Genomic DNA, 22,744 nt, shown 5'->3' with positions numbered 1-22,744 from the left:
CTTCTGGGCAATGCAAGGGGACCCCAGTTTGTAAACCTGAGCTGCACTGGAACAAACACCGCCATGGCAAGTGTTCTCAGAATTCATAGCTGACGTCTTCCCCTCGCATGCATCACGTCGACTTCAGATCCAGCTGGAGACATGTGCTCTCAGCCTTTGAAGACTGTCAGGCCTTTGCAAGATCCACGGTGATGTAGGTGAAACTAGATCATTCACTGGCTCACACCATTCACCTCAGGAGGACTCCTGCTTGCCAAAGTGTTTTCATGGAAGGGCACATGTGTGTGGCATGTCTCTTTCACCTGCTTGTGGACTTCAGGTACATGAGCTAGGTGTCAACCGTGAAAGTGGAGAGGGACGGGAACAGCACAATTTGCCCCAGTGACAAAGCAGAGAGATGTGTCCTCAGAGCTGCCTGAGAAACAGTCCTGTTGCCGGTCTTCTATTCACCCCAGGATTACCCTGAGAGGTAACCTGAGGCCGAGTGAATTTTCTTGGAAGAACCGGAGTGCGTGCCGTTCCTTGCTAGGTTCTCATCCCAAAGCCTTCTTGGCTAGTCATAAGGAAACTTGCCCGCGTGTTGCAAGGAAAGTCCGTGTTTTGGATGATCAGTGCTTCATGAAAAGCACTGTGGTCGCCAACTTTCTCAACCCTGCAGGAATACCCGGGGAGGAACGGAGACTTTGCCCAAAGAAACAGAGTGCTTGCAATGCCTTGCTAGGAGCACATCCAGCACAGGACTTTATCTATGGCGAATGTCAGCCGAGCGCCAGAGTCAAAGTAAGGTGCAGTGTTTCCACCAGCAGAGTCGCAGTCAGCAGTTTCAAAGAGGCCTTCCCCACTAAAGAGCTGTAAATGCGGGTGTGCCTTTCAAAGTCTGAGGATGCGAGCGTCTGCACCGTATTCCAAGGAAGGTCCCTGTGTACCAAAAGTGGCATCTGTGCCTGCTGAGCACCATCCAGCCACATGGGTCTTTGGACTCTAATGTTTTGTATGCAGGAGGCTGGGCAACAACGTTTTTCCTCCATGGGAGAGCTAGATTTGGAGAGCTTGGAGGAAGCCTGAAGAACACGTTGATACCGGGGCTTCTGGGCAATGCAAGGGGGCCTCATTTTGTAACCCTGAGCTGCTTTTGGAAAACCACCGTGCTTACACGGTGAGTTCTCGGACTTCATACCTGACCTCTTGCTCCCTGAAGCAGCACCAGGACTTTACCTCTAGAGGGAGAAATAGGCAGTCGTCCTCTGAAGGTGGCTAGGCCTTCGGGAGATGTACCATGACCTAGGCGAAACGAAGGCGTTCACTGGCTCGTGCAATTTACTTCAGGAGGAACACTGGCTTTCCAAAGCGCTTTCAGCGAAGAAGTACAGTATGTGACACGGGCCTCCTTTGGTTCCCGGAACGTCAACTACATGAGCTGTGTGGCAACCGTGAAAAGGAGGCCGGACGAGAAAAGCGAAATCTGTCCCGTTGGCAACCCGGAGAGCTGGGTGCTCAGAGCTGCCTGAAAAAGGGTCCTGTTGCCCGTCTTGTACTCACCGTAGGAGTTCCCGGGGAGGCAAAGTGAGGAAGAGTGAGTTTTCTCGCAAGAACGAGGGGGTGTGTGCAGTTCCTCGCTAGGAGCTCATCCCAAAGCCTTCTTGGCTAGTGGTTCGGAAACCTGCCCGCATGCTGCCAAAGGAAAGTCCTCGAGAGCCGTGAAAAGTGTTGGGAGTGCAGCTCTGTCTGAGAAGCCTTAGTGAAGGTACTGCTTTAACACTGGTAGGCCTCTCAGGACTGCAGGGTCTCTCGCGCCTGGACCCAGGTCATGGAAGAACACGGTGTACCCAAAGTGTCAACTGCGGCTTCTGAGTGAGCTCCAGCCACATGGGTCGTTGGCCTCCACTCTGTGCATGCAGAGGGCAGGGCAACACACGGCCTGCTCCGGCGGAGAGCCAGACCTCCACCTCTGGAAACCAGTCTTGGTAACAGAGTGGGGGCCGGTGTCATGAGCAATGCATGTCACACTCCCGGCTTAGATATTAGCTGCCCTGAATCCTATCCGGAGAGTAACATTGATTGTATGAACTCAAAGCTGACGACCCTTCACCTCAAGCAGAAATGTGACTTTACAACCAGTCTGATATGATGGACCCCTCTCCCGAAGCACTGCTGGGCGATTGAAAGTTCCAAAGTCGACATCGCCTGACTGAAGCACTGTGGTGACTAGGCACGTCACCTCGCGCAGAACCTCTGCTTACAAAAGGGTCCTCACAGGAGCGCCTAGTGTGTCGCATGGCTCTCTCATAGCTGGGCAGAAGGTGCTGCTCCACAGGCTGGCTTTGCACGTAGAAACTGGATCCTGAGGGCTAAAGCATTCTTTGCCCCTTTGGAAGCAGGAGGCTTGGGGCGAGAAAACTGAACGAAAGGCACGGGGTGGCGCCCATGTTGGACACCCTGCAGGAATTGCCCGGGAGGACGAGTGAGTTTTCTCGAAAGAAACAGTGCGCCTGCCGTTCCTTGCCAGGAGCTCATGCAGCAGACTGCTTCAGCTAAGGCGAATGTCGACTGAGCGGCATACTCAAAGTAAGGGGCAGTGTTTCCATCAGCAAAGTTGGTGGTCACAAGTAGACCCGAGGCTTTCACCACTGAAGTGCTGTAATGCTGGTGTGCCTTTCACATATCTGAGGACGCTCACGTCTGCACCAGTTTCCGAGGAAAATCACTGTGTACCCAAAGTGTCATCTGTGCCTTCTGAGCAACCTCATGCCTCATGATGGTCTTTGGGCTCTACTGTTGGTATGCAGAAGGCCAGGCAGCAATGTGTTTCCTCCATCGGGGAGCCAGATAGCCACAGCATGGAAGAATCCTCAGGACGAGTTTTCTCCCTGGTCTTCTGGGCAATGCAAGGGGACCCCAGTTTGTAAACCTGAGCTGCACTGGAACAAACACCGCCATGGCAAGTGTTCTCAGAATTCATAGCTGACGTCTTCCCCTCGCATGCATCACGTCGACTTCAGATCCAGCTGGAGACATGTGCTCTCAGCCTTTGAAGACTGTCAGGCCTTTGCAAGATCCACGGTGATGTAGGTGAAACTAGATCATTCACTGGCTCACACCATTCACCTCAGGAGGACTCCTGCTTGCCAAAGTGTTTTCATGGAAGGGCACATGTGTGTGGCATGTCTCTTTCACCTGCTTGTGGACTTCAGGTACATGAGCTAGGTGTCAACCGTGAAAGTGGAGAGGGACGGGAACAGCACAATTTGCCCCAGTGACAAAGCAGAGAGATGTGTCCTCAGAGCTGCCTGAGAAACAGTCCTGTTGCCGGTCTTCTATTCACCCCAGGATTACCCTGAGAGGTAACCTGAGGCCGAGTGAATTTTCTTGGAAGAACCGGAGTGCGTGCCGTTCCTTGCTAGGTTCTCATCCCAAAGCCTTCTTGGCTAGTCATAAGGAAACTTGCCCGCGTGTTGCAAGGAAAGTCCGTGTTTTGGATGATCAGTGCTTCATGAAAAGCACTGTGGTCGCCAACTTTCTCAACCCTGCAGGAATACCCGGGGAGGAACGGAGACTTTGCCCAAAGAAACAGAGTGCTTGCAATGCCTTGCTAGGAGCACATCCAGCACAGGACTTTATCTATGGCGAATGTCAGCCGAGCGCCAGAGTCAAAGTAAGGTGCAGTGTTTCCACCAGCAGAGTCGCAGTCAGCAGTTTCAAAGAGGCCTTCCCCACTAAAGTGCTGTAAATGCGGGTGTGCCTTTCAAAGTCTGAGGATGCGAGCGTCTGCACCGTATTCCAAGGAAGGTCCCTGTGTACCAAAAGTGGCATCTGTGCCTGCTGAGCACCATCCAGCCACATGGGTCTTTGGACTCTACTGTTTTGTATGCAGGAGGCTGGGCAACAACGTTTTTCCTCCATGGGAGAGCTAGATTTGGAGAGCTTGGAGGAAGCCTGAAGAACACGTTGATACCGGGGCTTCTGGGCAATGCAAGGGGGCCTCATTTTGTAACCCTGAGCTGCTTTTGGAAAACCACCGTGCTTACACGGTGAGTTCTCGGACTTCATACCTGACCTCTTGCTCCCTGAAGCAGCACCAGGACTTTACCTCTAGAGGGAGAAATAGGCAGTCGTCCTCTGAAGGTGGCTAGGCCTTCGGGAGATGTACCATGACCTAGGCGAAACGAAGGCGTTCACTGGCTCGCGCAATTTACTTCAGGAGGAACACTGGCTTTCCAAAGCGCTTTCAGCGAAGAAGTACAGTATGTGACACGGGCCTCCTTTGGTTCCCGGAAGGTCAACTACATGAGCTGTGTGGCAACCGTGAAAAGGAGGCCGGACGAGAAAAGCGAAATCTGTCCCGTTGGCAACCCGGAGAGCTGGGTGCTCAGAGCTGCCTGAAAAAGGGTCCTGTTGCCCGTCTTGTACTCACCGTAGGAGTTCCCGGGGAGGCAAAGTGAGGAAGAGTGAGTTTTCTCGCAAGAACGAGGGGGTGTGTGCAGTTCCTCGCTAGGAGCTCATCCCAAAGCCTTCTTGGCTAGTGGTTCGGAAACCTGCCCGCATGCTGCCAAAGGAAAGTCCTCGAGAGCCGTGAAAAGTGTTGGGAGTGCAGCTCTGTCTGAGAAGCCTTAGTGAAGGTACTGCTTTAACACTGGTAGGCCTCTCAGGACTGCAGGGTCTCTCGCGCCTGGACCCAGGTCATGGAAGAACACGGTGTACCCAAAGTGTCAACTGCGGCTTCTGAGTGAGCTCCAGCCACATGGGTCGTTGGCCTCCACTCTGTGCATGCAGAGGGCAGGGCAACACACGGCCTGCTCCGGCGGAGAGCCAGACCTCCACCTCTGGAAACCAGTCTTGGTAACAGAGTGGGGGCCGGTGTCATGAGCAATGCATGTCACACTCCCGGCTTAGATATTAGCTGCCCTGAATCCTATCCGGAGAGTAACATTGATTGTATGAACTCAAAGCTGACGACCCTTCACCTCAAGCAGAAATGTGACTTTACAACCAGTCTGATATGATGGACCCCTCTCCCGAAGCACTGCTGGGCGATTGAAAGTTCCAAAGTCGACATCGCCTGACTGAAGCACTGTGGTGACTAGGCACGTCACCTCGCGCAGAACCTCTGCTTACAAAAGGGTCCTCACAGGAGCGCCTAGTGTGTCGCATGGCTCTCTCGTAGCTGGGCAGAAGGTGCTGCTCCACAGGCTGGCTTTGCACGTAGAAACTGGATCCTGAGGGCTAAAGCATTCTTTGCCCCTTTGGAAGCAGGAGGCTTGGGGCGAGAAAACTGAACGAAAGGCACGGGGTGGCGCCCATGTTGGACACCCTGCAGGAATTGCCCGGGAGGACGAGTGAGTTTTCTCGAAAGAAACAGTGCGCCTGCCGTTCCTTGCCAGGAGCTCATGCAGCAGACTGCTTCAGCTAAGGCGAATGTCGACTGAGCGGCATACTCAAAGTAAGGGGCAGTGTTTCCATCAGCAAAGTTGGTGGTCACAAGTAGACCCGAGGCTTTCACCACTGAAGTGCTGTAATGCTGGTGTGCCTTTCACATATCTGAGGACGCTCACGTCTGCACCAGTTTCCGAGGAAAATCACTGTGTACCCAAAGTGTCATCTGTGCCTTCTGAGCAACCTCATGCCTCATGATGGTCTTTGGGCTCTACTGTTGGTATGCAGAAGGCCAGGCAGCAATGTGTTTCCTCCATCGGGGAGCCAGATAGCCACAGCATGGAAGAATCCTCAGGACGAGTTTTCTCCCTGGTCTTCTGGGCAATGCAAGGGGACCCCAGTTTGTAAACCTGAGCTGCACTGGAACAAACACCGCCATGGCAAGTGTTCTCAGAATTCATAGCTGACGTCTTCCCCTCGCATGCATCACGTCGACTTCAGATCCAGCTGGAGACATGTGCTCTCAGCCTTTGAAGACTGTCAGGCCTTTGCAAGATCCACGGTGATGTAGGTGAAACTAGATCATTCACTGGCTCACACCATTCACCTCAGGAGGACTCCTGCTTGCCAAAGTGTTTTCATGGAAGGGCACATGTGTGTGGCATGTCTCTTTCACCTGCTTGTGGACTTCAGGTACATGAGCTAGGTGTCAACCGTGAAAGTGGAGAGGGACGGGAACAGCACAATTTGCCCCAGTGACAAAGCAGAGAGATGTGTCCTCAGAGCTGCCTGAGAAACAGTCCTGTTGCCGGTCTTCTATTCACCCCAGGATTACCCTGAGAGGTAACCTGAGGCCGAGTGAATTTTCTTGGAAGAACCGGAGTGCGTGCCGTTCCTTGCTAGGTTCTCATCCCAAAGCCTTCTTGGCTAGTCATAAGGAAACTTGCCCGCGTGTTGCAAGGAAAGTCCGTGTTTTGGATGATCAGTGCTTCATGAAAAGCACTGTGGTCGCCAACTTTCTCAACCCTGCAGGAATACCCGGGGAGGAACGGAGACTTTGCCCAAAGAAACAGAGTGCTTGCAATGCCTTGCTAGGAGCACATCCAGCACAGGACTTTATCTATGGCGAATGTCAGCCGAGCGCCAGAGTCAAAGTAAGGTGCAGTGTTTCCACCAGCAGAGTCGCAGTCAGCAGTTTCAAAGAGGCCTTCCCCACTAAAGAGCTGTAAATGCGGGTGTGCCTTTCAAAGTCTGAGGATGCGAGCGTCTGCACCGTATTCCAAGGAAGGTCCCTGTGTACCAAAAGTGGCATCTGTGCCTGCTGAGCACCATCCAGCCACATGGGTCTTTGGACTCTACTGTTTTGTATGCAGGAGGCTGGGCAACAACGTTTTTCCTCCATGGGAGAGCTAGATTTGGAGAGCTTGGAGGAAGCCTGAAGAACACGTTGATACCGGGGCTTCTGGGCAATGCAAGGGGGCCTCATTTTGTAACCCTGAGTTACAAAATGCTTACACGGTGAGTTCTCGGACTTCATACCTGACCTCTTGCTAGGAGGACCTCGCTAGGAGCTCATCCCAAAGCCTTCTTGGCTAGTGGTTCGGAAACCTGCCCGCATGCTGCCAAAGGAAAGTCCTCGAGAGCCGTGAAAAGTGTTGGGAGTGCAGCTCTGTCTGAGAAGCCTTAGTGAAGGTACTGCTTTAACACTGGTAGGCCTCTCAGGACTGCAGGGTCTCTCGCGCCTGGACCCAGGTCATGGAAGAACACGGTGTACCCAAAGTGTCAACTGCGGCTTCTGAGTGAGCTCCAGCCACATGGGTCGTTGGCCTCCACTCTGTGCATGCAGAGGGCAGGGCAACACACGGCCTGCTCCGGCGGAGAGCCAGACCTCCACCTCTGGAAACCAGTCTTGGTAACAGAGTGGGGGCCGGTGTCATGAGCAATGCATGTCACACTCCCGGCTTAGATATTAGCTGCCCTGAATCCTATCCGGAGAGTAACATTGATTGTATGAACTCAAAGCTGACGACCCTTCACCTCAAGCAGAAATGTGACTTTACAACCAGTCTGATATGATGGACCCCTCTCCCGAAGCACTGCTGGGCGATTGAAAGTTCCAAAGTCGACATCGCCTGACTGAAGCACTGTGGTGACTAGGCACGTCACCTCGCGCAGAACCTCTGCTTACAAAAGGGTCCTCACAGGAGCGCCTAGTGTGTCGCATGGCTCTCTCGTAGCTGGGCAGAAGGTGCTGCTCCACAGGCTGGCTTTGCACGTAGAAACTGGATCCTGAGGGCTAAAGCATTCTTTGCCCCTTTGGAAGCAGGAGGCTTGGGGCGAGAAAACTGAACGAAAGGCACGGGGTGGCGCCCATGTTGGACACCCTGCAGGAATTGCCCGGGAGGACGAGTGAGTTTTCTCGAAAGAAACAGTGCGCCTGCCGTTCCTTGCCAGGAGCTCATGCAGCAGACTGCTTCAGCTAAGGCGAATGTCGACTGAGCGGCATACTCAAAGTAAGGGGCAGTGTTTCCATCAGCAAAGTTGGTGGTCACAAGTAGACCCGAGGCTTTCACCACTGAAGTGCTGTAATGCTGGTGTGCCTTTCACATATCTGAGGACGCTCACGTCTGCACCAGTTTCCGAGGAAAATCACTGTGTACCCAAAGTGTCATCTGTGCCTTCTGAGCAACCTCATGCCTCATGATGGTCTTTGGGCTCTACTGTTGGTATGCAGAAGGCCAGGCAGCAATGTGTTTCCTCCATCGGGGAGCCAGATAGCCACAGCATGGAAGAATCCTCAGGACGAGTTTTCTCCCTGGTCTTCTGGGCAATGCAAGGGGACCCCAGTTTGTAAACCTGAGCTGCACTGGAACAAACACCGCCATGGCAAGTGTTCTCAGAATTCATAGCTGACGTCTTCCCCTCGCATGCATCACGTCGACTTCAGATCCAGCTGGAGACATGTGCTCTCAGCCTTTGAAGACTGTCAGGCCTTTGCAAGATCCACGGTGATGTAGGTGAAACTAGATCATTCACTGGCTCACACCATTCACCTCAGGAGGACTCCTGCTTGCCAAAGTGTTTTCATGGAAGGGCACATGTGTGTGGCATGTCTCTTTCACCTGCTTGTGGACTTCAGGTACATGAGCTAGGTGTCAACCGTGAAAGTGGAGAGGGACGGGAACAGCACAATTTGCCCCAGTGACAAAGCAGAGAGATGTGTCCTCAGAGCTGCCTGAGAAACAGTCCTGTTGCCGGTCTTCTATTCACCCCAGGATTACCCTGAGAGGTAACCTGAGGCCGAGTGAATTTTCTTGGAAGAACCGGAGTGCGTGCCGTTCCTTGCTAGGTTCTCATCCCAAAGCCTTCTTGGCTAGTCATAAGGAAACTTGCCCGCGTGTTGCAAGGAAAGTCCGTGTTTTGGATGATCAGTGCTTCATGAAAAGCACTGTGGTCGCCAACTTTCTCAACCCTGCAGGAATACCCGGGGAGGAACGGAGACTTTGCCCAAAGAAACAGAGTGCTTGCAATGCCTTGCTAGGAGCACATCCAGCACAGGACTTTATCTATGGCGAATGTCAGCCGAGCGCCAGAGTCAAAGTAAGGTGCAGTGTTTCCACCAGCAGAGTCGCAGTCAGCAGTTTCAAAGAGGCCTTCCCCACTAAAGAGCTGTAAATGCGGGTGTGCCTTTCAAAGTCTGAGGATGCGAGCGTCTGCACCGTATTCCAAGGAAGGTCCCTGTGTACCAAAAGTGGCATCTGTGCCTGCTGAGCACCATCCAGCCACATGGGTCTTTGGACTCTACTGTTTTGTATGCAGGAGGCTGGGCAACAACGTTTTTCCTCCATGGGAGAGCTAGATTTGGAGAGCTTGGAGGAAGCCTGAAGAACACGTTGATACCGGGGCTTCTGGGCAATGCAAGGGGGCCTCATTTTGTAACCCTGAGCTGCTTTTGGAAAACCACCGTGCTTACACGGTGAGTTCTCGGACTTCATACCTGACCTCTTGCTCCCTGAAGCAGCACCAGGACTTTACCTCTAGAGGGAGAAATAGGCAGTCGTCCTCTGAAGGTGGCTAGGCCTTCGGGAGATGTACCATGACCTAGGCGAAACGAAGGCGTTCACTGGCTCGCGCAATTTACTTCAGGAGGAACACTGGCTTTCCAAAGCGCTTTCAGCGAAGAAGTACAGTATGTGACACGGGCCTCCTTTGGTTCCCGGAACGTCAACTACATGAGCTGTGTGGCAACCGTGAAAAGGAGGCCGGACGAGAAAAGCGAAATCTGTCCCGTTGGCAACCCGGAGAGCTGGGTGCTCAGAGCTGCCTGAAAAAGGGTCCTGTTGCCCGTCTTGTACTCACCGTAGGAGTTCCCGGGGAGGCAAAGTGAGGAAGAGTGAGTTTTCTCGCAAGAACGAGGGGGTGTGTGCAGTTCCTCGCTAGGAGCTCATCCCAAAGCCTTCTTGGCTAGTGGTTCGGAAACCTGCCCGCATGCTGCCAAAGGAAAGTCCTCGAGAGCCGTGAAAAGTGTTGGGAGTGCAGCTCTGTCTGAGAAGCCTTAGTGAAGGTACTGCTTTAACACTGGTAGGCCTCTCAGGACTGCAGGGTCTCTCGCGCCTGGACCCAGGTCATGGAAGAACACGGTGTACCCAAAGTGTCAACTGCGGCTTCTGAGTGAGCTCCAGCCACATGGGTCGTTGGCCTCCACTCTGTGCATGCAGAGGGCAGGGCAACACACGGCCTGCTCCGGCGGAGAGCCAGACCTCCACCTCTGGAAACCAGTCTTGGTAACAGAGTGGGGGCCGGTGTCATGAGCAATGCATGTCACACTCCCGGCTTAGATATTAGCTGCCCTGAATCCTATCCGGAGAGTAACATTGATTGTATGAACTCAAAGCTGACGACCCTTCACCTCAAGCAGAAATGTGACTTTACAACCAGTCTGATATGATGGACCCCTCTCCCGAAGCACTGCTGGGCGATTGAAAGTTCCAAAGTCGACATCGCCTGACTGAAGCACTGTGGTGACTAGGCACGTCACCTCGCGCAGAACCTCTGCTTACAAAAGGGTCCTCACAGGAGCGCCTAGTGTGTCGCATGGCTCTCTCGTAGCTGGGCAGAAGGTGCTGCTCCACAGGCTGGCTTTGCACGTAGAAACTGGATCCTGAGGGCTAAAGCATTCTTTGCCCCTTTGGAAGCAGGAGGCTTGGGGCGAGAAAACTGAACGAAAGGCACGGGGTGGCGCCCATGTTGGACACCCTGCAGGAATTGCCCGGGAGGACGAGTGAGTTTTCTCGAAAGAAACAGTGCGCCTGCCGTTCCTTGCCAGGAGCTCATGCAGCAGACTGCTTCAGCTAAGGCGAATGTCGACTGAGCGGCATACTCAAAGTAAGGGGCAGTGTTTCCATCAGCAAAGTTGGTGGTCACAAGTAGACCCGAGGCTTTCACCACTGAAGTGCTGTAATGCTGGTGTGCCTTTCACATATCTGAGGACGCTCACGTCTGCACCAGTTTCCGAGGAAAATCACTGTGTACCCAAAGTGTCATCTGTGCCTTCTGAGCAACCTCATGCCTCATGATGGTCTTTGGGCTCTACTGTTGGTATGCAGAAGGCCAGGCAGCAATGTGTTTCCTCCATCGGGGAGCCAGATAGCCACAGCATGGAAGAATCCTCAGGACGAGTTTTCTCCCTGGTCTTCTGGGCAATGCAAGGGGACCCCAGTTTGTAAACCTGAGCTGCACTGGAACAAACACCGCCATGGCAAGTGTTCTCAGAATTCATAGCTGACGTCTTCCCCTCGCATGCATCACGTCGACTTCAGATCCAGCTGGAGACATGTGCTCTCAGCCTTTGAAGACTGTCAGGCCTTTGCAAGATCCACGGTGATGTAGGTGAAACTAGATCATTCACTGGCTCACACCATTCACCTCAGGAGGACTCCTGCTTGCCAAAGTGTTTTCATGGAAGGGCACATGTGTGTGGCATGTCTCTTTCACCTGCTTGTGGACTTCAGGTACATGAGCTAGGTGTCAACCGTGAAAGTGGAGAGGGACGGGAACAGCACAATTTGCCCCAGTGACAAAGCAGAGAGATGTGTCCTCAGAGCTGCCTGAGAAACAGTCCTGTTGCCGGTCTTCTATTCACCCCAGGATTACCCTGAGAGGTAACCTGAGGCCGAGTGAATTTTCTTGGAAGAACCGGAGTGCGTGCCGTTCCTTGCTAGGTTCTCATCCCAAAGCCTTCTTGGCTAGTCATAAGGAAACTTGCCCGCGTGTTGCAAGGAAAGTCCGTGTTTTGGATGATCAGTGCTTCATGAAAAGCACTGTGGTCGCCAACTTTCTCAACCCTGCAGGAATACCCGGGGAGGAACGGAGACTTTGCCCAAAGAAACAGAGTGCTTGCAATGCCTTGCTAGGAGCACATCCAGCACAGGACTTTATCTATGGCGAATGTCAGCCGAGCGCCAGAGTCAAAGTAAGGTGCAGTGTTTCCACCAGCAGAGTCGCAGTCAGCAGTTTCAAAGAGGCCTTCCCCACTAAAGAGCTGTAAATGCGGGTGTGCCTTTCAAAGTCTGAGGATGCGAGCGTCTGCACCGTATTCCAAGGAAGGTCCCTGTGTACCAAAAGTGGCATCTGTGCCTGCTGAGCACCATCCAGCCACATGGGTCTTTGGACTCTACTGTTTTGTATGCAGGAGGCTGGGCAACAACGTTTTTCCTCCATGGGAGAGCTAGATTTGGAGAGCTTGGAGGAAGCCTGAAGAACACGTTGATACCGGGGCTTCTGGGCAATGCAAGGGGGCCTCATTTTGTAACCCTGAGTTACAAAATGCTTACACGGTGAGTTCTCGGACTTCATACCTGACCTCTTGCTAGGAGGACCTCGCTAGGAGCTCATCCCAAAGCCTTCTTGGCTAGTGGTTCGGAAACCTGCCCGCATGCTGCCAAAGGAAAGTCCTCGAGAGCCGTGAAAAGTGTTGGGAGTGCAGCTCTGTCTGAGAAGCCTTAGTGAAGGTACTGCTTTAACACTGGTAGGCCTCTCAGGACTGCAGGGTCTCTCGCGCCTGGACCCAGGTCATGGAAGAACACGGTGTACCCAAAGTGTCAACTGCGGCTTCTGAGTGAGCTCCAGCCACATGGGTCGTTGGCCTCCACTCTGTGCATGCAGAGGGCAGGGCAACACACGGCCTGCTCCGGCGGAGAGCCAGACCTCCACCTCTGGAAACCAGTCTTGGTAACAGAGTGGGGGCCGGTGTCATGAGCAATGCATGTCACACTCCCGGCTTAGATATTAGCTGCCCTGAATCCTATCCGGAGAGTAACATTGATTGTATGAACTCAAAGCTGACGACCCTTCACCTCAAGCAGAAATGTGACTTTACAACCAGTCTGATATGATGGACCCCTCTCCCGAAGCACTGCTGGGCGATTGAAAGTTCCAAAGTCGACATCGCCTGACTGAAGCACTGTGGTGACTAGGCACGTCACCTCGCGCAGAACCTCTGCTTACAAAAGGGTCCTCACAGGAGCGCCTAGTGTGTCGCATGGCTCTCTCGTAGCTGGGCAGAAGGTGCTGCTCCACAGGCTGGCTTTGCACGTAGAAACTGGATCCTGAGGGCTAAAGCATTCTTTGCCCCTTTGGAAGCAGGAGGCTTGGGGCGAGAAAACTGAACGAAAGGCACGGGGTGGCGCCCATGTTGGACACCCTGCAGGAATTGCCCGGGAGGACGAGTGAGTTTTCTCGAAAGAAACAGTGCGCCTGCCGTTCCTTGCCAGGAGCTCATGCAGCAGACTGCTTCAGCTAAGGCGAATGTCGACTGAGCGGCATACTCAAAGTAAGGGGCAGTGTTTCCATCAGCAAAGTTGGTGGTCACAAGTAGACCCGAGGCTTTCACCACTGAAGTGCTGTAATGCTGGTGTGCCTTTCACATATCTGAGGACGCTCACGTCTGCACCAGTTTCCGAGGAAAATCACTGTGTACCCAAAGTGTCATCTGTGCCTTCTGAGCAACCTCATGCCTCATGATGGTCTTTGGGCTCTACTGTTGGTATGCAGAAGGCCAGGCAGCAATGTGTTTCCTCCATCGGGGAGCCAGATAGCCACAGCATGGAAGAATCCTCAGGACGAGTTTTCTCCCTGGTCTTCTGGGCAATGCAAGGGGACCCCAGTTTGTAAACCTGAGCTGCACTGGAACAAACACCGCCATGGCAAGTGTTCTCAGAATTCATAGCTGACGTCTTCCCCTCGCATGCATCACGTCGACTTCAGATCCAGCTGGAGACATGTGCTCTCAGCCTTTGAAGACTGTCAGGCCTTTGCAAGATCCACGGTGATGTAGGTGAAACTAGATCATTCACTGGCTCACACCATTCACCTCAGGAGGACTCCTGCTTGCCAAAGTGTTTTCATGGAAGGGCACATGTGTGTGGCATGTCTCTTTCACCTGCTTGTGGACTTCAGGTACATGAGCTAGGTGTCAACCGTGAAAGTGGAGAGGGACGGGAACAGCACAATTTGCCCCAGTGACAAAGCAGAGAGATGTGTCCTCAGAGCTGCCTGAGAAACAGTCCTGTTGCCGGTCTTCTATTCACCCCAGGATTACCCTGAGAGGTAACCTGAGGCCGAGTGAATTTTCTTGGAAGAACCGGAGTGCGTGCCGTTCCTTGCTAGGTTCTCATCCCAAAGCCTTCTTGGCTAGTCATAAGGAAACTTGCCCGCGTGTTGCAAGGAAAGTCCGTGTTTTGGATGATCAGTGCTTCATGAAAAGCACTGTGGTCGCCAACTTTCTCAACCCTGCAGGAATACCCGGGGAGGAACGGAGACTTTGCCCAAAGAAACAGAGTGCTTGCAATGCCTTGCTAGGAGCACATCCAGCACAGGACTTTATCTATGGCGAATGTCAGCCGAGCGCCAGAGTCAAAGTAAGGTGCAGTGTTTCCACCAGCAGAGTCGCAGTCAGCAGTTTCAAAGAGGCCTTCCCCACTAAAGAGCTGTAAATGCGGGTGTGCCTTTCAAAGTCTGAGGATGCGAGCGTCTGCACCGTATTCCAAGGAAGGTCCCTGTGTACCAAAAGTGGCATCTGTGCCTGCTGAGCACCATCCAGCCACATGGGTCTTTGGACTCTACTGTTTTGTATGCAGGAGGCTGGGCAACAACGTTTTTCCTCCATGGGAGAGCTAGATTTGGAGAGCTTGGAGGAAGCCTGAAGAACACGTTGATACCGGGGCTTCTGGGCAATGCAAGGGGGCCTCATTTTGTAACCCTGAGCTGCTTTTGGAAAACCACCGTGCTTACACGGTGAGTTCTCGGACTTCATACCTGACCTCTTGCTCCCTGAAGCAGCACCAGGACTTTACCTCTAGAGGGAGAAATAGGCAGTCGTCCTCTGAAGGTGGCTAGGCCTTCGGGAGATGTACCATGACCTAGGCGAAACGAAGGCGTTCACTGGCTCGTGCAATTTACTTCAGGAGGAACACTGGCTTTCCAAAGCGCTTTCAGCGAAGAAGTACAGTATGTGACACGGGCCTCCTTTGGTTCCCGGAACGTCAACTACATGAGCTGTGTGGCAACCGTGAAAAGGAGGCCGGACGAGAAAAGCGAAATCTGTCCCGTTGGCAACCCGGAGAGCTGGGTGCTCAGAGCTGCCTGAAAAAGGGTCCTGTTGCCCGTCTTGTACTCACCGTAGGAGTTCCCGGGGAGGCAAAGTGAGGAAGAGTGAGTTTTCTCGCAAGAACGAGGGGGTGTGTGCAGTTCCTCGCTAGGAGCTCATCCCAAAGCCTTCTTGGCTAGTGGTTCGGAAACCTGCCCGCATGCTGCCAAAGGAAAGTCCTCGAGAGCCGTGAAAAGTGTTGGGAGTGCAGCTCTGTCTGAGAAGCCTTAGTGAAGGTACTGCTTTAACACTGGTAGGCCTCTCAGGACTGCAGGGTCTCTCGCGCCTGGACCCAGGTCATGGAAGAACACGGTGTACCCAAAGTGTCAACTGCGGCTTCTGAGTGAGCTCCAGCCACATGGGTCGTTGGCCTCCACTCTGTGCATGCAGAGGGCAGGGCAACACACGGCCTGCTCCGGCGGAGAGCCAGACCTCCACCTCTGGAAACCAGTCTTGGTAACAGAGTGGGGGCCGGTGTCATGAGCAATGCATGTCACACTCCCGGCTTAGATATTAGCTGCCCTGAATCCTATCCGGAGAGTAACATTGATTGTATGAACTCAAAGCTGACGACCCTTCACCTCAAGCAGAAATGTGACTTTACAACCAGTCTGATATGATGGACCCCTCTCCCGAAGCACTGCTGGGCGATTGAAAGTTCCAAAGTCGACATCGCCTGACTGAAGCACTGTGGTGACTAGGCACGTCACCTCGCGCAGAACCTCTGCTTACAAAAGGGTCCTCACAGGAGCGCCTAGTGTGTCGCATGGCTCTCTCGTAGCTGGGCAGAAGGTGCTGCTCCACAGGCTGGCTTTGCACGTAGAAACTGGATCCTGAGGGCTAAAGCATTCTTTGCCCCTTTGGAAGCAGGAGGCTTGGGGCGAGAAAACTGAACGAAAGGCACGGGGTGGCGCCCATGTTGGACACCCTGCAGGAATTGCCCGGGAGGACGAGTGAGTTTTCTCGAAAGAAACAGTGCGCCTGCCGTTCCTTGCCAGGAGCTCATGCAGCAGACTGCTTCAGCTAAGGCGAATGTCGACTGAGCGGCATACTCAAAGTAAGGGGCAGTGTTTCCATCAGCAAAGTTGGTGGTCACAAGTAGACCCGAGGCTTTCACCACTGAAGTGCTGTAATGCTGGTGTGCCTTTCACATATCTGAGGACGCTCACGTCTGCACCAGTTTCCGAGGAAAATCACTGTGTACCCAAAGTGTCATCTGTGCCTTCTGAGCAACCTCATGCCTCATGATGGTCTTTGGGCTCTACTGTTGGTATGCAGAAGGCCAGGCAGCAATGTGTTTCCTCCATCGGGGAGCCAGATAGCCACAGCATGGAAGAATCCTCAGGACGAGTTTTCTCCCTGGTCTTCTGGGCAATGCAAGGGGACCCCAGTTTGTAAACCTGAGCTGCACTGGAACAAACACCGCCATGGCAAGTGTTCTCAGAATTCATAGCTGACGTCTTCCCCTCGCATGCATCACGTCGACTTCAGATCCAGCTGGAGACATGTGCTCTCAGCCTTTGAAGACTGTCAGGCCTTTGCAAGATCCACGGTGATGTAGGTGAAACTAGATCATTCACTGGCTCACACCATTCACCTCAGGAGGACTCCTGCTTGCCAAAGTGTTTTCATGGAAGGGCACATGTGTGTGGCATGTCTCTTTCACCTGCTTGTGGACTTCAGGTACATGAGCTAGGTGTCAACCGTGAAAGTGGAGAGGGACGGGAACAGCACAATTTGCCCCAGTGACAAAGCAGAGAGATGTGTCCTCAGAGCTGCCTGAGAAACAGTCCTGTTGCCGGTCTTCTATTCACCCCAGGATTACCCTGAGAGGTAACCTGAGGCCGAGTGAATTTTCTTGGAAGAACCGGAGTGCGTGCCGTTCCTTGCTAGGTTCTCATCCCAAAGCCTTCTTGGCTAGTCATAAGGAAACTTGCCCGCGTGTTGCAAGGAAAGTCCGTGTTTTGGATGATCAGTGCTTCATGAAAAGCACTGTGGTCGCCAACTTTCTCAACCCTGCAGGAATACCCGGGGAGGAACGGAGACTTTGCCCAAAGAAACAGAGTGCTTGCAATGCCTTGCTAGGAGCACATCCAGCACAGGACTTTATCTATGGCGAATGTCAGCCGAGCGCCAGAGTCAAAGTAAGGTGCAGTGTTTCCACCAGCAGAGTCGCAGTCAGCAGTTTCAAAGAGGCCTTCCCCACTAAAGTGCTGTAAATGCGGGTGTGCCTTTCAAAGTCTGAGGATGCGAGCGTCTGCACCGTATTCCAAGGAAGGTCCCTGTTTACCAAAAGTGGCATCTGTGCCTGCTGAGCACCATCCAGCCACATGGGTCTTTGGACTCTACTGTTTTGTATGCAGGAGGCTGGGCAACAACGTTTTTCCTCCATGGGAGAGCTAGATTTGGAGAGCTTGGAGGAAGCCTGAAGAACACGTTGATACCGGGGCTTCTGGGCAATGCAAGGGGGCCTCATTTTGTAACCCTGAGCTGCTTTTGGAAAACCACCGTGCTTACACGGTGAGTTCTCGGACTTCATACCTGACCTCTTGCTCCCTGAAGCAGCACCAGGACTTTACCTCTAGAGGGAGAAATAGGCAGTCGTCCTCTGAAGGTGGCTAGGCCTTCGGGAGATGTACCATGACCTAGGCGAAACGAAGGCGTTCACTGGCTCGCGCAATTTACTTCAGGAGGAACACTGGCTTTCCAAAGCGCTTTCAGCGAAGAAGTACAGTATGTGACACGGGCCTCCTTTGGTTCCCGGAACGTCAACTACATGAGCTGTGTGGCAACCGTGAAAAGGAGGCCGGACGAGAAAAGCGAAATCTGTCCCGTTGGCAACCCGGAGAGCTGGGTGCTCAGAGCTGCCTGAAAAAGGGTCCTGTTGCCCGTCTTGTACTCACCGTAGGAGTTCCCGGGGAGGCAAAGTGAGGAAGAGGGAGTTTTCTCGCAAGAACGAGGGGGTGTGTGCAGTTCCTCGCTAGGAGCTCATCCCAAAGCCTTCTTGGCTAGTGGTTCGGAAACCTGCCCGCATGCTGCCAAAGGAAAGTCCTCGAGAGCCGTGAAAAGTGTTGGGAGTGCAGCTCTGTCTGAGAAGCCTTAGTGAAGGTACTGCTTTAACACTGGTAGGCCTCTCAGGACTGCAGGGTCTCTCGCGCCTGGACCCAGGTCATGGAAGAACACGGTGTACCCAAAGTGTCAACTGCGGCTTCTGAGTGAGCTCCAGCCACATGGGTCGTTGGCCTCCACTCTGTGCATGCAGAGGGCAGGGCAACACACGGCCTGCTCCGGCGGAGAGCCAGACCTCCACCTCTGGAAACCAGTCTTGGTAACAGAGTGGGGGCCGGTGTCATGAGCAATGCATGTCACACTCCCGGCTTAGATATTAGCTGCCCTGAATCCTATCCGGAGAGTAACATTGATTGTATGAACTCAAAGCTGACGACCCTTCACCTCAAGCAGAAATGTGACTTTACAACCAGTCTGATATGATGGACCCCTCTCCCGAAGCACTGCTGGGCGATTGAAAGTTCCAAGGTCGACATCGCCTGACTGAAGCACTGTGGTGACTAGGCACGTCACCTCGCGCAGAACCTCTGCTTACAAAAGGGTCCTCACAGGAGCGCCTAGTGTGTCGCATGGCTCTCTCGTAGCTGGGCAGAAGGTGCTGCTCCACAGGCTGGCTTTGCACGTAGAAACTGGATCCTGAGGGCTAAAGCATTCTTTGCCCCTTTGGAAGCAGGAGGCTTGGGGCGAGAAAACTGAACGAAAGGCACGGGGTGGCGCCCATGTTGGACACCCTGCAGGAATTGCCCGGGAGGACGAGTGAGTTTTCTCGAAAGAAACAGTGCGCCTGCCGTTCCTTGCCAGGAGCTCATGCAGCAGACTGCTTCAGCTAAGGCGAATGTCGACTGAGCGGCATACTCAAAGTAAGGGGCAGTGTTTCCATCAGCAAAGTTGGTGGTCACAAGTAGACCCGAGGCTTTCACCACTGAAGTGCTGTAATGCTGGTGTGCCTTTCACATATCTGAGGACGCTCACGTCTGCACCAGTTTCCGAGGAAAATCACTGTGTACCCAAAGTGTCATCTGTGCCTTCTGAGCAACCTCATGCCTCATGATGGTCTTTGGGCTCTACTGTTGGTATGCAGAAGGCCAGGCAGCAATGTGTTTCCTCCATCGGGGAGCCAGATAGCCACAGCATGGAAGAATCCTCAGGACGAGTTTTCTCCCTGGTCTTCTGGGCAATGCAAGGGGACCCCAGTTTGTAAACCTGAGCTGCACTGGAACAAACACCGCCATGGCAAGTGTTCTCAGAATTCATAGCTGACGTCTTCCCCTCGCATGCATCACGTCGACTTCAGATCCAGCTGGAGACATGTGCTCTCAGCCTTTGAAGACTGTCAGGCCTTTGCAAGATCCACGGTGATGTAGGTGAAACTAGATCATTCACTGGCTCACACCATTCACCTCAGGAGGACTCCTGCTTGCCAAAGTGTTTTCATGGAAGGGCACATGTGTGTGGCATGTCTCTTTCACCTGCTTGTGGACTTCAGGTACATGAGCTAGGTGTCAACCGTGAAAGTGGAGAGGGACGGGAACAGCACAATTTGCCCCAGTGACAAAGCAGAGAGATGTGTCCTCAGAGCTGCCTGAGAAACAGTCCTGTTGCCGGTCTTCTATTCACCCCAGGATTACCCTGAGAGGTAACCTGAGGCCGAGTGAATTTTCTTGGAAGAACCGGAGTGCGTGCCGTTCCTTGCTAGGTTCTCATCCCAAAGCCTTCTTGGCTAGTCATAAGGAAACTTGCCCGCGTGTTGCAAGGAAAGTCCGTGTTTTGGATGATCAGTGCTTCATGAAAAGCACTGTGGTCGCCAACTTTCTCAACCCTGCAGGAATACCCGGGGAGGAACGGAGACTTTGCCCAAAGAAACAGAGTGCTTGCAATGCCTTGCTAGGAGCACATCCAGCACAGGACTTTATCTATGGCGAATGTCAGCCGAGCGCCAGAGTCAAAGTAAGGTGCAGTGTTTCCACCAGCAGAGTCGCAGTCAGCAGTTTCAAAGAGGCCTTCCCCACTAAAGAGCTGTAAATGCGGGTGTGCCTTTCAAAGTCTGAGGATGCGAGCGTCTGCACCGTATTCCAAGGAAGGTCCCTGTGTACCAAAAGTGGCATCTGTGCCTGCTGAGCACCATCCAGCCACATGGGTCTTTGGACTCTACTGTTTTGTATGCAGGAGGCTGGGCAACAACGTTTTTCCTCCATGGGAGAGCTAGATTTGGAGAGCTTGGAGGAAGCCTGAAGAACACGTTGATACCGGGGCTTCTGGGCAATGCAAGGGGGCCTCATTTTGTAACCCTGAGCTGCTTTTGGAAAACCACCGTGCTTACACGGTGAGTTCTCGGACTTCATACCTGACCTCTTGCTCCCTGAAGCAGCACCAGGACTTTACCTCTAGAGGGAGAAATAGGCAGTCGTCCTCTGAAGGTGGCTAGGCCTTCGGGAGATGTACCATGACCTAGGCGAAACGAAGGCGTTCACTGGCTCGCGCAATTTACTTCAGGAGGAACACTGGCTTTCCAAAGCGCTTTCAGCGAAGAAGTACAGTATGTGACACGGGCCTCCTTTGGTTCCCGGAACGTCAACTACATGAGCTGTGTGGCAACCGTGAAAAGGAGGCCGGACGAGAAAAGCGAAATCTGTCCCGTTGGCAACCCGGAGAGCTGGGTGCTCAGAGCTGCCTGAAAAAGGGTCCTGTTGCCCGTCTTGTACTCACCGTAGGAGTTCCCGGGGAGGCAAAGTGAGGAAGAGGGAGTTTTCTCGCAAGAACGAGGGGGTGTGTGCAGTTCCTCGCTAGGAGCTCATCCCAAAGCCTTCTTGGCTAGTGGTTCGGAAACCTGCCCGCATGCTGCCAAAGGAAAGTCCTCGAGAGCCGTGAAAAGTGTTGGGAGTGCAGCTCTGTCTGAGAAGCCTTAGTGAAGGTACTGCTTTAACACTGGTAGGCCTCTCAGGACTGCAGGGTCTCTCGCGCCTGGACCCAGGTCATGGAAGAACACGGTGTACCCAAAGTGTCAACTGCGGCTTCTGAGTGAGCTCCAGCCACATGGGTCGTTGGCCTCCACTCTGTGCATGCAGAGGGCAGGGCAACACACGGCCTGCTCCGGCGGAGAGCCAGACCTCCACCTCTGGAAACCAGTCTTGGTAACAGAGTGGGGGCCGGTGTCATGAGCAATGCATGTCACACTCCCGGCTTAGATATTAGCTGCCCTGAATCCTATCCGGAGAGTAACATTGATTGTATGAACTCAAAGCTGACGACCCTTCACCTCAAGCAGAAATGTGACTTTACAACCAGTCTGATATGATGGACCCCTCTCCCGAAGCACTGCTGGGCGATTGAAAGTTCCAAGGTCGACATCGCCTGACTGAAGCACTGTGGTGACTAGGCACGTCACCTCGCGCAGAACCTCTGCTTACAAAAGGGTCCTCACAGGAGCGCCTAGTGTGTCGCATGGCTCTCTCGTAGCTGGGCAGAAGGTGCTGCTCCACAGGCTGGCTTTGCACGTAGAAACTGGATCCTGAGGGCTAAAGCATTCTTTGCCCCTTTGGAAGCAGGAGGCTTGGGGCGAGAAAACTGAACGAAAGGCACGGGGTGGCGCCCATGTTGGACACCCTGCAGGAATTGCCCGGGAGGACGAGTGAGTTTTCTCGAAAGAAACAGTGCGCCTGCCGTTCCTTGCCAGGAGCTCATGCAGCAGACTGCTTCAGCTAAGGCGAATGTCGACTGAGCGGCATACTCAAAGTAAGGGGCAGTGTTTCCATCAGCAAAGTTGGTGGTCACAAGTAGACCCGAGGCTTTCACCACTGAAGTGCTGTAATGCTGGTGTGCCTTTCACATATCTGAGGACGCTCACGTCTGCACCAGTTTCCGAGGAAAATCACTGTGTACCCAAAGTGTCATCTGTGCCTTCTGAGCAACCTCATGCCTCATGATGGTCTTTGGGCTCTACTGTTGGTATGCAGAAGGCCAGGCAGCAATGTGTTTCCTCCATCGGGGAGCCAGATAGCCACAGCATGGAAGAATCCTCAGGACGAGTTTTCTCCCTGGTCTTCTGGGCAATGCAAGGGGACCCCAGTTTGTAAACCTGAGCTGCACTGGAACAAACACCGCCATGGCAAGTGTTCTCAGAATTCATAGCTGACGTCTTCCCCTCGCATGCATCACGTCGACTTCAGATCCAGCTGGAGACATGTGCTCTCAGCCTTTGAAGACTGTCAGGCCTTTGCAAGATCCACGGTGATGTAGGTGAAACTAGATCATTCACTGGCTCACACCATTCACCTCAGGAGGACTCCTGCTTGCCAAAGTGTTTTCATGGAAGGGCACATGTGTGTGGCATGTCTCTTTCACCTGCTTGTGGACTTCAGGTACATGAGCTAGGTGTCAACCGTGAAAGTGGAGAGGGACGGGAACAGCACAATTTGCCCCAGTGACAAAGCAGAGAGATGTGTCCTCAGAGCTGCCTGAGAAACAGTCCTGTTGCCGGTCTTCTATTCACCCCAGGATTACCCTGAGAGGTAACCTGAGGCCGAGTGAATTTTCTTGGAAGAACCGGAGTGCGTGCCGTTCCTTGCTAGGTTCTCATCCCAAAGCCTTCTTGGCTAGTCATAAGGAAACTTGCCCGCGTGTTGCAAGGAAAGTCCGTGTTTTGGATGATCAGTGCTTCAT

This window comes from Eubalaena glacialis, chromosome 3 (assembly GCF_028564815.1).
Source record: "Eubalaena glacialis isolate mEubGla1 chromosome 3, mEubGla1.1.hap2.+ XY, whole genome shotgun sequence".
NCBI lineage: Eukaryota > Metazoa > Chordata > Mammalia > Artiodactyla > Balaenidae > Eubalaena > Eubalaena glacialis.
This window is presented reverse-complemented; position numbering follows the sequence as displayed.